Genomic DNA, 14,909 nt, shown 5'->3' with positions numbered 1-14,909 from the left:
GCGCCTTGCTAGGTCGTAGCCATGGACTTAGCTGAAGGCTATTCAAACTGTCTCTCGGCAAATGAGAGAAGGCTTCGTCAGTGTAGTCGCTAGCAAAGTCGTTGTACAACTGGGGCGAGTGCTATTCCGTATCTCGAGACCTGCCTTGTGGTGGCGCTCGGTCTGCGATCACACAGTGGCGACACGCGGGTCCGACATGTACTAAATGGACCTCGGCCGATTTAAGCTACCACCTAGCAAGTGTGGTGTCTGGCGGTGACACCACAGCTTCTGCAACAGAAACTTCATTGGACTGGCTAACTACCTGTGCATCTAGTTTCGACTGTCCCTGTGGAGAAACGGGTGCCGCGGCTTTTACAGGCTTTTTGAATGATTCAATAAATCCGACAGACGCGAATTTAAATTGCACTGGCAAAATCGACAACGCACGCTAGAAGGATCGGCGGGTATCTCAAGAAGCCAGTCTTTGAATTGTTTGTTGCTAAGCCACTCTTTTCTAAACTTTTGGGTGTATTTTTTGTCCTTTTGCTTCGACATTTTGGCGAGACAACCAATAAAAAAGTAAAAAAAAGTCACTGATTACAACGCGATTAACTGCACCATAAACATTAACTATTCAACACTATGCACTGCACCAACTTCGTTCCACGGTAACTTATAACTGCAATGCTAAAAGCAAATAACTAAGATTGGAAAGGATTGTTCTGTTGTGTTGAGGCAGGGGAAACACTAAATCGAAATTTGATTATTAAGAGTTAGCTGAAGCCATATTGTTGCCAGTTTATGATTTTTCACGGTAAATATAATTACAAATTGTATTATGGAAAGGCTGAATTAAACTGAAAAATATTGTTGCAGTCATCAATCCACAAATCTGTTAAAAAATCCGTTGACCGCTAAATGCAAAATTTCACCCATGGACAGTGCAAAATCTGTCAAATTTAGCGGAAATTTCGATAACTTGGCAACCCTGGTTAAAGAAGTTGTTTGTCGCTACAGAAGCTGAGAACTACATTCCAGAGGAATAAAAAACTGCGGTTATAAGCCACTTTCAGATCAATTATTACAAAATGTCAAAAAAGTATGCTACTAAAATTTGCTTAAGCGAAATGAATGCCTGTAACGAGTTTGAAGTTCCCGCCTCGCTGCAGAACTGCGCAACGGGTCGTTACGTTTCGAGAGCGAACAGTGGAACGCAGTAAACATGTCGGCAGTTGTTATGTGCAGCTTTTCGCCGAAGTGTTCCTAAATAAACTTAGTGTGTGAGTTCCAGTTGTTTTACATGCTGATGGGACTGTTTGCCGTTTATCATATTGAAATTACAGGTAAAATTTTACTTGAGCTGCCTATCGAGCATGTTTTCTTCCACAGCAGCCTTGAAATGCTTGGGTATTTAAGTATTAAATGGACGGTTTGGAATATTATTTGTTTTATATTGAGACGTCGATCTTGTGGAACAGAAAATACACGTGAAATGCGTATTTATAATAAGGGGTGATCGGCAGATAAATATTCTTGTAGCATAACCTATAAGACGCTATAATCCGTTCGTGTGTCTGTTTAACTGTCAGTACCTTGTGTTTTGCTTACGTAACGAGTATTTTTGGCATTTGTATGTAATAGTTTTTTTACAGTCGTAAATTTGAGTGTTATTACCACTCTCGACTTTGACACAAATCGGGAAGTGTGAGTACACGGAAATGACTAGAAGTAATTGGTAGACGTTATGAAAGCTTCCGATGTATGCTGTGTGTACAACGGGTCGGAATCAGTCGTGCTGTGCATAAAATAACATTTCTGTTGAAATAACTTCGTATTAATTACTGGATTTTACGAAGAAGAGAGTGACCCAGTGTTCTTTAACTAATCATTTGGTGGCGCGATTAGTTTTTTATGCATTACGACGTTTAGTGCCTGCCTTAATTCCATCGTATAGTGCCGGCATGTGTGCCTACAGGATTAAAAACTTTAAAACTACTTCAATTTATTATAGTACGTGTTCTTAACTGTTAAGAACAGGTAAGTTTGTAATTAGTTATGGCTCATATGTACCATACAGAGGATCAAGTTGTCATTTTGTACTAATATGCACAAACGAAGACCCGACTTGCCAGAACACCAGTTAGTAATTGCGAGAACACCCATTAGTAATAAATAACAAGCCGGCGTGGATTTAATGAGCACCATTTGCCATTACTATTATTATTATTATTATTATTTATTTTATGGCCTTCATTGGACCATTCTAGTCAAAAATACAAAGTTGTAAACAACTTCTTACACGGGGATACAATTTGGCTCAACAATAACATAATATGATATTTAGGTAATATTATTATTAGAGTCTATTCTTATATGAAAGGTGTTTTGCTCTTGTCTGCCCAATATTTCTTCAGTCTTTCAGATATTTTCTTTCTTTCTTCATCTGAGACCACTCTTCCTGTACTCCTTTTGTTGATTTTCATTTGTAGTCTGGTTTGCGGGTCTTGCAGTATTCTGGTTTTCTCTGTCTTGTTTTTTAGGTCATCTACTGTAAATTGGAGTTCTTTTATATCTTCCTTAATTTCTGTGATCCATTTGATGTCACTCTTGCTATTCCACAATTTTTGGATTATTTTTTTTTACTAATCCTGCTTTCTGGAGTTCTCATCAGATTTCCAAAGAATGAGATGCATTTCTTCCTGATCGTGCTCATGACTGATTCTATTTTCTTATATACTGTTTCATTTGATGCTAGTTTCAGCTGCATACGTTATTTCTGGTTGTGTAACTGTTTTATAGTGTTTCAATTTTGCATCTATGGATAGGCTTTTTTTGTTGTATGTAGTTTTGGTAATGTAATTTGCGTAATTCAGTTTTTTTATTACATTCTGCCATGATGGCTTCTCATTTAGATTGTATGTTATTATTTTGCCTAAATATTTAAATTTATCAACACTTTTGATTTCCTGTTCTCCTATTGTACTTTTGTTTGCAAGTGGTGGATCAGTTAGCATAATCTCCGTTTTTTTCAAATGATATTCTAAGGCCTATTTTCTCTGCTATTTCTTGTAGTTATTTCACTTGTTGCCTGGCTTCTTGAACGGTGTTGGCTAGGAGAGCAAGATCATCAGCGATTAATCCCAAGCAGTTTAAGCTAATATCATCTTTTGCACTTCCAATTCTTTCTCTCATTATGTTTTCCAGTGCACAGTTGAACAGTAATGGTGCTAGGTAGTCACCTTGTCTTCAGCCTGTTTTTGTGGGGAATGGTTCTGAAATTTCTCCTCTAAACTTCACTTTTGATTTGGTGTTGGTTAGAGTGAGTTGTATTATTTTAATTAGTTTTGGATGGAGTCCTAGAGTTCTTAAAATTTTTAATACTGAAGGTCTGTGGAGACACTAATATGCCTTCTCAAAATCTACAAATGTTATTCCCAGGGGTTTGTTCCGTTTCTTGTAGTATGCCATAATCAATTTTAAACTAATTATCTGCTCTGCATAGCTTCTCCATGATTTGAAACCTCCCTGATATTCCCCTAACTCTTGTTCTAATTGCTCCTCGATTCTTTCATATAGGATCTTGGCAAGAATTTTGTATGTGCAATCTAGGAGAGAGATTCCTCTGTACTTGTCTGGGTTGCTCTTACTCCCTTTTTGTGTAGTGGCTGGATGATAGCTTTGGTCCAATGTTCGGGGAATCGATCTGTTACCCAAATTTTTGTTAGAGCCATGTGTAAAGTGGTCTTGACTGTGTCACTTGCATATTTTCACATTTCAACAAAAATCTGATCTTCTCCACATGCCTTATAATTTTTTTGTTCTTGAAGAATTTTTTCTACTTCTTGGAAAGTTGGAGGGTCTAGTTTGTTAGGTTTGGTTTTTATTGGGGTATTTAAGTTGATTTGTAGTGGTTCTTTGAGTTCCTCGCAATTCAGAAATTTGTTAAATGCTTTTGCCATGATTTCTGCATTTTCCTTGTTACCGTGTGTCATTCTTCCATCTTCGTCTTTCAGTATTAGTGTAGGGGCCCCATATTGTTGTAGTTTCCCAAAGATTTTATAGTAGTTCCTGGAGTTGGTTTTATGATAATTATCTTCTAGAGAGTTTATAATATCTTTATGGAATCCTCTCTTGATTCTTCTAATATTTTATGTGAAATTTTTTCTTTCATTTTTTAGGTTAATGGCATTATCTTCAGTTTTGTGTGTTTGAAACTTTAACCTTGCTTGGTGTCTATCTTCATGGAATTTGTCACATTCTGATGTCCACCATGCATTTTTCCTTCGGGGGTTCAAGGGAGCTAGATTCTCCGCTTCTTTTTTAAGATTAGGCACTAGTTGTTCCAGATCATCTGTTAATTTGATGGTTTGTGTTATTTGTTGGTATTTATTATTTTTAATTAGCTGATGTGGGTCAAACCTCCTTTTTATTTTATTAGTTTTTCTGGTCCTCTTCTTTAACGGAGTGAATTAGATTTTAATTTTAACTATATAATGGTCTGAGCTTGTGTCTACTCCTCTCAGTACTTTAACATTGTGGATCTCCTTGTGAAAATTTTTGTCCGTACAGACATGGTCTAGCTGCTACTCCCCCTTCCTCCAGTCTGGATGTTTTCATGTTTTAAGTTTACTTGGCTTCCTTTTAAAGTATGTCGATTTAGATAAGGTTGTGTTCTCTGCAGAGTTCTACAAGTGTTTGACCGTTTTTGTTTGTAAATTTATGTGAATTCCATTTTCCAATTATATCTTTATATTTCCTTTCTTTTCCCAACTGAGCATTGAAATCTCCCAATAAGATTTTTACATTTTTTTTATTTAATCTGTTCACAGTTTGTTCTAGAAGGTCCCAAAATTTATCTACCTCTTCCTTTGTTTTTGTTAGACAATTTTTTTCATTTGTTGGGGCATGAGCATTCATTATTGTATAGATTTTATTCATTGTTTTAAAGCTTAGAGTCGCAATTCTTGGTGATACTGCTTGGAAATCCGTTACTGAATCTATTATTTTTATGTTTACTAAAAACCCTGTTCCAAACTGGGGACATTGTTTCATTGCCCTTGGTCCTGGTTTCCCATTATAAATTCTGCATCCTTGTGATTCGAATGGTTCCTCTGTGGTGTTTCTCATTTCTTGGATCCCTGTTATTAAATTTTTTTTGTTCATTTAGTTCATCTGTGAGCTCCTTGAGTTTTCCGGTCTGAAGTAGTGAGTTTATGTTGTAAGTTGCTATATAATTTATTTGCTCATGTTTAATCTGCTTTTTGTGTTTTAGTGTGCTTTTTGATGGTTGCAGACGCTCTGATTCATTGCTGTCTTCTAGTTGACTACCCACCGAATCCGATGTAGCCTTTTCCCGCCTTTTTGAGCAGGATGGTGGAATTTTTCCCTAAAAGACCTTTCCATTTTTGACTTTTGAAGGTTATCAACCTTAGTTGGAGGAAGCTCCGATTTACAACTACGATTGTTAACCGCAGAGGGTGTGTATGGTCCTCGAGAGCTATTTTATTTCAGAATGAGGTACTGGCAGATGTAAAGCTGTGAGTACCGGGCGTGAGTCGTGCTTCGGTAGCTCAGTTGGTAGAGCACTTGCCCGCGAAAGGCAAAGGTCCCGAGTTCGAGTCTCGGTCGGGCACACAGTTTTAATCTGCCAGGAAGTTTCTTATTTTATTTCACTCAAGTCCGCCGGTAAACCGGTGAGGACCTCTCTATCTGCCACCTGGGACGCGCCACATGGGAGTATCACCTCTCCTCCTATTATGTCAGCATTGATTAAGCCTATCTGGAAAATGCTCTCAGCTTAATAATTTTATGTTTTGAAATTCGTAGAGCCTGTACACAAGGAACATACATAAACTAACAGCACCATCTGCAACATGGTTTAGGTTCTAGGGCAGTGTTTGCAAGAGCCATTTTCTTCAGAATATTGCAAAACTTCTCAAATTCAGCAATACTTTGTCACGGTGTCACAATTTATGCACAGAACACATAAATAACAAAGGTAAATTACAAACAGAAATAAGTAGTCATGACACGATCTCTCTTCGCACTGGATGAAAAATTTTCATATCGTGTTTCCCCCATTTCCATACAAGAATTGGTTAGATAGTGAGTAAAAGACACTGGAAACTTGTAACAATATTCACTCCATTGTTTGATTTTTATCTTACATTCTATCCTGGATTTTCCATTGTTTGATGTTGCACGGGAAACATGATCATTTGCCAGTGCATTGTCTGTGTGCATGCCAGAAAATTAATAAATTATTAACTTTCTTACATATGTATTCACTATGTTACCAGCCTCTGAATTTATTAAAAGTAGCAAAAATTAGTAAATCCCCCCCTCCTCCCCCCCCCTTCAGCCTCCACCACACACACACACACACACACACACACACACACACACACTCACTCACTCACTATGTATCCTAGCTCTGACTTAATAATTGTTAACGCCACCCAGAAGAATATCCTACATTTAAGTTTATCTGAAACACTTAAGTTTGTCCTCATTTCAGTGAAGGAGCAAATTGCTCAGTAGCATGTACTTCAGCTTTTGAACCTTTATTCTGCCTACTGAAGAGAAAGCACAGTTGGTGCTGGTGGTTGTTTCCCTGGACAAAATCTGTAATGTATTGTCCTGTGTCATCCGAAAGCTTCTTTCCTTCTTTCCATGCTTTAACTTTTGGTTAAGTCAGTATCCCTTCATCCTTCAATTCATTGCTGCTTTTGAATTTCTTTCTGAAACATATAATTCTTTCATAGTTGTTTTTAATGTATCAGCTCTGAGGAATTGATGCCAGAATGCGTATTTCTTATTGATGATTGGATATATTTAACTTTTCCATCATTTCTCTGATCAGCTTCTTGTAATCTGATCAGCTTCTTGTAATCTGATCAGCTTCTTGTAATCTGATCAGCTTCTTGTAATCTGATCAGTTCATTGTTTTATTACTGTATGTTGTTCCAGTTCACTAGGGTAAAGTCCACCAATTGTTGCAGTTTTTTTAAGATCATCATCTTCTGCTTTGAATAGCCTTTTTTGTTTTTAACCAATTCATTGAAATTTTGGTGGTGATACTGTAACAGCTGATGAGGTTGCATTTACATCTTTGGAAATAAGAAATTTTGGGAGCTTGTTGTAATTTTGTTGTTTTTTTTCTTATTATAAGGATAAAAAGTACCAGTCTAAATTTAATTTCTTTCTATTGGCGATGACCAGTTTCTATAGTAATAACCATAATCACATCAGTTAATTTACTCAGATTAAAATTAATTTACACATACCACATAGAAGCCACTGCTCTGAGCCAGTATGTACTTGCTTGTCAGGGTAAATTTGTTGTGGTTTGATAATGGTTATAATTGAAATTGGTCTCTCCCAGCAGAAAGAGATATTTTAAAAACTAGTACTTCATTAAATTTATCTGAGTCAAAAGTATTGGTCTCTTCAGCTTTATGTTGTTGATATGGAATTAATTTATGTATAGTTTTCTATGTGGGATAGTCTTTCCTGCATGAAGAACACAGTTTTTGAGATTTTATATCGGACTTCATCTCAGTTTAGCTGATAAGCCATTATTAGGTAAGTCTGTAGATCAAGACCAGCACCAGTGACAGAGGTGTTTCTTTACAGCTCATAGGTTGGTAACATGTCAGTTTTGCATAGCTGGTGGGATGATATGTTACATAACCAATGAAGGGCAAGAAAATGAATTTCTAGTGCCGAAATAGAAATAGTGTCAGTTTCTCAGTTTTTTTACAAAATAGCAAAAAATTCTCTTCTTGACTGCTTTTTTGAGAAAATGTTATGAAGCATGAAGTTGTGGTTAGGTTGGGAGCTAATAGTGTAGCTTCAATTGCTGCAAGTGAAATGAGACACAAGAATTAAGAGATTGTGATTATGTTAGTGTGACAGTTTGGTTGTAAGTTGGCAGAGTCAACAAATGTTAAAGCTAAGAAACCTGGTTGTACCAAAATGATATGTAGCTTAGCCCGAGGCCTAGGTTACATTGAAATGACAGTTTTACTCACAATTAAATTAATAGTATTTGTAGTCTCATGTATTTGTTTCTTCTGAATATTTCACAGATTATGAGGCTGTTGCTTGGTTGAAAACTGATAGCATGTTGTAAGTTGCGGTAATAGGCTAATCTTTGTTGTCAAAATGTTTGCTTGTTTCTTCCGAATGTGTTAGAATTAGGGAGATGTGATATATAGGCATGAGAATGTGACAGTATCCCTTTGAAATGCCTTGCTTGCCCTCAGTTTTCTTATTGGTTGAGTAGTCCCAGTAACACACAAGCCTTCTTTCCTCCCCATTGTACCTTACGGCGAGTGACCACCACACTACTGCATGAAACGTGTAAATATGCCACTGGCCCTCATCCTGCCTTTTACCATAATTTCCAAATCAATTGAGGCTGGATGTTATATTGTGGGATTCATTTTGGCTGGGTTCGGTAAGTATCACCAATTTATTTCTACAAGGATCATTTTAAAATGATAAAGGATGAATTAGCTTATTGTGATATTCAGTCCAAAGACTGGTTTCATGCAACTCGCCACACACTATCCTGTGCAATCTGCTTCATCCCTGAATAATTACTGCAACCTACAGCCCTTTGGACCTGCGTTCTTTATTCGTGCCTATCCCTCCATAATTTTTTTACCTCCTATACATTTCTCTCCATCACTAAATTAATTCCTTGATGCCTTGGGATGTGTCCCATCAACCAATCCTTTCTTTAAACAAAATTGTGCAATACATTTCATTTTTCCTTAATTTGATTACATACGTCATTAATTATTTGATCTACCCATCAAGTCTTCAGTATTGTTTAGTAGTACGTATCAAAAGCTCCCATTTCTTTTTTTCTGAATTGTGTGTCGTCCATGTTTACGTTCTGTACAAGATTAAACTGCGTACAAATACCTTCAGAAAAGACTTTCAAATATGTTTACAAATTCCTTCTTTTCATGAATTCTTTTCTTCTGTTGTCAGTCTGCATTTTATGGTCTTACTACTTTGGCTGTATTTTATCCCTTCTACCTTCATAATTTCATTGTGTGTTTAATTCGGTGTAGTAAAATGCATTCTCTAAATTTGTGGGTCCTATGAACAAAGGTATGCCTTATAAGAATGCAGAGCGTCATGGGCGGTAATGTTGACTAAAAAGTTCTTGGATTCCCAGTCTCGTTAAGCAATTAGAATTGCATGAGCTTTCGGCCAAATACTCCTTGGCCATTGTTAAGTGGTACGACTGCAACTGGGCTGCTGGTAAGGCCCTTACACTAGCTGCCGGCTGTGACAACACTAGTGCCTCTCGCATCGCCATACACGGATATATGTTGACTCTGCATTCTATGGGCCAGCTTTAACTGCACGATTGCTGGATCCCACGCCGTGCTGAGCTGCAGGCCATTGTCTGTATGTGGGGTGTTATTGGTGACTTTATTTCAATAGCTTCTTTAATTATTCTATCCAAGAAGCCAGTTGTCCAAGCTTTAATGGAAGTTTTGGCAGATTTTATCTGATCACCGTTTTCTAAAGCGTGCTCAACTAAAGCAGATTTCTCAGGGTAGCGTAGGTGGTAAAACCTGTCGTGCTTCTTCCTCTGTTTTTCCACAGTGCGTACTGTCTTTCTGACATAAGACTGGCCACACTCGCAAGGTGCATTTTAGGCCCCAGGTGTTCAGAGACCTGCTGCATCTTTAACTGTGTGAGTAATTGACGAATTTTCGTCAGAGGCCTGAAGATTAATCTAATTTTGTGTCATTTCAGCAGCTGGATTACCTTGCCTGGAACAGATCCACAGAATGGCAAGAAAGCAAGTTTCTTTTCCTGCCCCTCATCAGTGGTCTTGTTGTGAGTCGCTTTATTTATTTGACAGACGTTACAGCCATTGTTCCTGAAGACCTTGTCCTCCTGCAGGTCCGGGGGTAAGAATAGGCATGCAGTATTCCTGCCTGTCATAAGAGGCGACTAAAAGGAGTCTCACCCCCCTGCGGGTCCGGGGATTAGAATAGGCCCGAGGTATTCCTGCCTGTCGTAAGAGGCGACTAAAAGGAGTCCCTCCCCCTCAAGGGGGTAGTTAGCGCCTGCGTCCGGAGATGGACGGTTCCACGACCTCTATTTGCGGTCATTTTGCTTTTTCCCTTCTCGTTTCTTCCTTCCTTTGGTTGGTTCCTTTCTTTGCTCTTCTCCACCTCACTGTCTTTCCCTTGTCTTCTTCTCCTTGCCTTCTCATTGCCTTCTTCTCCTTGCCTTCTCATTGCCTTCTTCTCCTTGCCTTCTCTGGTCTCCGCCTCGGCGTTTGAGACAGTCTGTCCTCTCTCTCCCTCTCTCTCTTCTTTTTCCTCTTCTTCCTTCCTCCCTGTGCGCGCCTGAAGGCCGTCCCACGCGTTCGCACGCGTAGCCGATGATGGGGTAACGCGTAATTCCCCGCCCTGGGTAGACATGTAAGGCACGCACGTACCCCCTGGTAAAGGCCAGGCCCAGGGAGGGGTGATTGCCTGAGCTGATACCTTCTGACCATGCCGATTGGTCCCTCCGTCTGTTACTCGGGAGGTGTGACCTGAGGTGTAAACATTCACCTAAGGCGGGAGTGCCCTCTGAGAGGGTCCCCACAAGGAAGGAGCGCGCCATCGGAGACGCTGGCAATCATGGGGGATTCCTCCGCAATGGATTTCACTCCATCTCTCTCGACTTCTGCCAAAAAACGGAAACTTGACCAGCCACCAGTGACAAAAGTGCTACCGCCTGCCCCACAGTTCCTCGTCGTTTCTCGATCTGACGACGGAAAGGATTTTTCCTCTGTCAACCCTTTCGTTATCCAGAAGGATGTAGATGCCATAGCCGGATCTGTCAAATCTTGTACCAGGTTGCGTAACGGTACCTTATTACTAGAAACTGAGAGCGCCTTTCAGGCACAAAAACTGCTTCGGGCCACACTCCTGTACACGTTCCCTGTCCGGGTGGAGGCTCACCGAACTTTGAATTTGTTTCGTGGTGTGGTCTATGCTAGATCCCTCGACGGATTGACTGACAAGGAGATTCAATCTTTCCTCGCTGAGCAGGGCGTGACGGCTGTCCATAGGGTCATGAAAAAGGTCAACAATGACCTTGTACCGACCCGGACACTTTTCTTGACCTTTGATAGTGTTAAGCTGCCATCGCGCATCAAGGCGGGCTACGAGGTTATTTCTGTTCGCCCCTATGTCCCGACACCTATGCGTTGCTACCAGTGTCAGCGTTTCAATCACACTCGACAGTCTTGTTCCAATGCGGCTAAATATGTCACTTGTGGCAGGGATGCCCATGAGGGTGACTGTCCACCTCCGTCTCCTCGTTGTGTGAACTGTCAGGGTGACCATGCCACATCCTCCCGCGACTGTCCTGTCTATAAGGAAGAACGCTGTATCCAAGAAATTCGGGTCAAAGAGAAAGTGTCCACCTCGGCTGCTCGCGAGCTATTGGCTAGTAGGAAGCCCACGCTGCTCCCAGCGGGGAAATACAGTACTGTCCTTGCCTCTCCTCGGACTACCAGGGAGGTGGCTACCCAGACATGCGATCTGACCTTCAGCACCACGGTCGTCCGTTCGGCCAGTGCTAAGATCGCGCGGTCGACGTCTCCTCTTCCTCCCATCACCCCACAGACACCAGCCCCTTCATCAGCTTCTGCTAAGACGAAGACCCAGAAGTCAGATGCACGGGCCTTCAAGAAGGAACCGTCCCGTGCAGACTTCCTACGTGCCTCGACCTCCCATCCTTCGACCGGTACTTCCACCAAACGACCTTCCAAGAAGGCTCATAAGAAGCACAGTTCTCCTTCTCCGCCACGGCGCATTTCTTCTCCTGCGCCACCCAGCGGTTGCCGCCCCAGGCCGTCATCCGTTTCGCCTGGCCGCACCGCTGGTAGCCGAACATCTGGCCGTTCACCGGCGGAGGAAGCTCCCCCTCCCAGCCATCTTACCAAGATGGCCAATGAACCTATAGACCCAATGGACGATGACTGTCCGCCTACTGATAACGGTGGCAGTGCTCGCTCGAAGCCAGGCCCTCAGCGGCCTTCGAGGTGACCCCTTCTTTCATCTTCCTTCTCTTCTTACGATGGCACTTATTCACTGGAATATTCGCAGCATTCGCTCCAACCGAGAGGACTTGAAGTTGCTGCTCCACTTGCACCGTCCGCTCGTCGTAGCCCTCCAGGAAACGAAGCTACGCCCATGCGATCAAATTGCCTTGGCACACTACACCTCTGTGCGTTTTGACCTACCGCCTGTGGTAGGTATTCCGGCTCATGGAGGGGTTATGTTGCTGGTCCGGGATGATATTTACTATGATCCCATCACATTGCACACCGGCCTGCAGGCAGTTGCCATCCGCATTACTCTCCCCACTTTTACATTTTCCATTTGTACCGTCTACACTCCATCGTCATCTGCCGTTACCAGGGCAGACATGATGCAGCTTATTGCTCAGCTACCTGCCCCATTTTTGTTATCTGGAGACTTAAATGCCCACCATCCCCTTTGGGGCTCTCCGGCATCCTGCCTGAGGGGCTCCCTGTTAGCAGACCTTTTCAACCAGCTCAATCTTGTCTGCCTCAATACTGGCGCCCCTACTTTTCTTTCGGACACATCTCACACCTATTCCCATTTAGACCTTTCTATATGTACTACCCAACTTGCACGCCGGTTTGAGTGGTATGCACTTTCTGATACATATTCGAGCGACCACTTCCCGTGTGTTATCCATCTCCTGCAGCATACCCCCTCCCCGTGCTCATCTAGTTGGAACATCTCCAAAGCAGACTGGGGGCTCTTCTCTTCCAGGGCGACCTTTCAGGATCAAACCATCACAAGCTGCGATCGTCAGGTCGCACGCCTCACGGAAGTCATTCTCACTGCTGCTGAATATTCCATCCCTCACCCTACTTCTCCACGTCGCGTACCGGTCCCCTGGTGGACCGCAGCATGTAGAGACGCTTTACGTGCTCGTCAACGTGCTTTACGCACCTTTAAACGCCACCCTACAGTGGCGAATTGTATCACTTATAAACGATTACGTGCACAGTGTCGTCGTATTATTAAAGAAAGCCAGCTGGGCTGCTTTCACAAGCACTTTCAACAGTTTTACTCCTTCTTCTGTTGTCTGGGGTAGCCTGCGCCGGCTATCTGGCACTAAGGTCCACTCACCAGTTTCTGGCTTGATGGTCGCGAATGACGTCCTTGTGGCCCCGGAGGATGTCTCCAATGCCTTCGGCCGCTTTTTTGCAGAGGTTTCGAGCTCTGCTCATTACCACCCTGCCTTCCTCCCCCGCATACAGGTAGAGGAGGCTAGGCCACCTAACTTCCGCTCCTTGAATCGTGAAAGTTATAATGCCCCAATCACCATGCGGGAACTCGAAAACGCACTTGCCCGGTCACGGTCCTCCGCTCCAGGGCCTGATTCTATTCACATTCAGATGCTGAAGAACCTTTCTCCTGCGGGTAAAGGTTTTCTTCTTCGTACCTACAATCGCATCTGGACTGAGGGACATGTTCCCGCATGCTGGCGCGAGTCTATTGTTGTCCCGATTCCTAAACCGGGGAAGGACAAGCACTTGCCTTCCAGTTATCGACCCATCTCGCTTACCAGCTGTGTCTGTAAAGTGATGGAGCGAATGGTTAACTCTCGTTTGGTTTGGCTGCTCGAGTCTCGACGCCTACTTACCAATGTACAATGTGGATTTCGTAGGCGCCGCTCTGCTGTTGACCATCTGGTTACCTTGTCGACCTTCATTATGAATAACTTCTTGCGGAAGCGCCTGACCGCGGCTGTGTTCTTCGATTTGGAGAAGGCTTACAACACCTGTTGGAGGGCGGGCATTCTCCGCACCATGCATACATGGGGTCTTCGCGGTCGCCTCCCTCTTTTTATTCGTTCCTTTTTAATGGATCGACAGTTCAGGGTTCGTGTGGGTTCTGTCCTGTCAGACACCTTTCACCAGGAGAATGGAGTGCCACAGGGCTCAGTTTTGAGCGTCGCTCTCTTCGCCATAGCGATCAATCCAATAATGGATTGCCTCCCAGCTGATGTATCAGGCTCCCTTTTCGTGGACGATTTTACCATCTATTGCAGCACGCAGAGTACACGTGTCCTGGAGCGCTGTCTTCAGTGTTCTCTTGACCGTCTTTACTCCTGGAGTGTCGCCAATGGCTTCAGTTTTTCTGCCGAGAAGACGGTCTGTATTAACTTCTGGCTCTACAAAGAGTTTCTCCCACCGTCCTTACGACTCGGTCCCGTTGCTCTCCCATTCGTGGAGACGACAAAATTTTTAGGTCTTACATTTGACAGGAAACTTAGCTGGTCTCCACATGTGTCATATTTGGCTGCCCGTTGTACCCGTTCTTTAAATGTCCTCTGTGTTCTCAGTGGTATGTCGTGGGGAGCGGATCGAACCGTCCTCTTCGTCTATATCGGTCGATCGTCCGCTCCAAGCTGGATTATGGGAGCTTCGTATACTCCTCTGCACGGCCATCCATCTTACGCCGCCTCAACTCCATACAACATCGGGGTTTACGACTTGCGATCGGAGTGTTTTATACTAGTCCCGTAGAGAGTCTTCATGCTGACGCTGGCGCATTGCCACTCACCTACCGGCGCGATATACTGCTTTGTCGATATGCCTGTCGGCTACTGTCAATGCCCGACCACCCGTCTTATCGTTCCTTTTTTGACGAGTCTCTCGACCGTCAATACGGGTTGTATGTCTCTGCCCTGCTACCCCCTGGAGTTCGCTTTCGTCGCCTCCTTCAACACCTTAATTTTTCACTCCCTGCAACCTTTCGAGTGGGCGAGAGCCACACCCCACCTTGGCCCCAGGCTCAGGTTCGCGTTCACCTTGACCTCAGCTCGCTCCCAAAAGAGGTTACCCCCGGGTC

General features: G+C 42.8%; 1 protein-coding gene and 1 non-coding gene across 2 annotated transcripts in view; both read left to right on the top strand.

Moving 5' to 3' along the window:
* The first annotated feature begins 1,175 nt into the window (after nt 1-1,175).
* Nucleotides 1,176-14,909, top strand: part of LOC124716956 (BTB/POZ domain-containing protein 9) — a 125,597-nt gene continuing 111,863 nt past the window's right edge. Inside the window, exon 1 of the mRNA XM_047243550.1 lies at nt 1,176-1,325. The gene's annotated coding sequence lies outside the window, so the exon portion shown is untranslated. The remainder of the gene's footprint in view (nt 1,326-14,909) is intronic.
* Nucleotides 5,541-5,615, top strand: Trnas-cga. The gene has a single exon. It is a non-coding gene; the product is annotated as a tRNA-Ser (tRNA).

Source organism: Schistocerca piceifrons, chromosome 9, assembly GCF_021461385.2.
Source record: "Schistocerca piceifrons isolate TAMUIC-IGC-003096 chromosome 9, iqSchPice1.1, whole genome shotgun sequence".
NCBI lineage: Eukaryota > Metazoa > Arthropoda > Insecta > Orthoptera > Acrididae > Schistocerca > Schistocerca piceifrons.
Note: the sequence above shows the minus strand (reverse complement) of the source record. Positions and strands in the feature narration are given on the sequence as shown.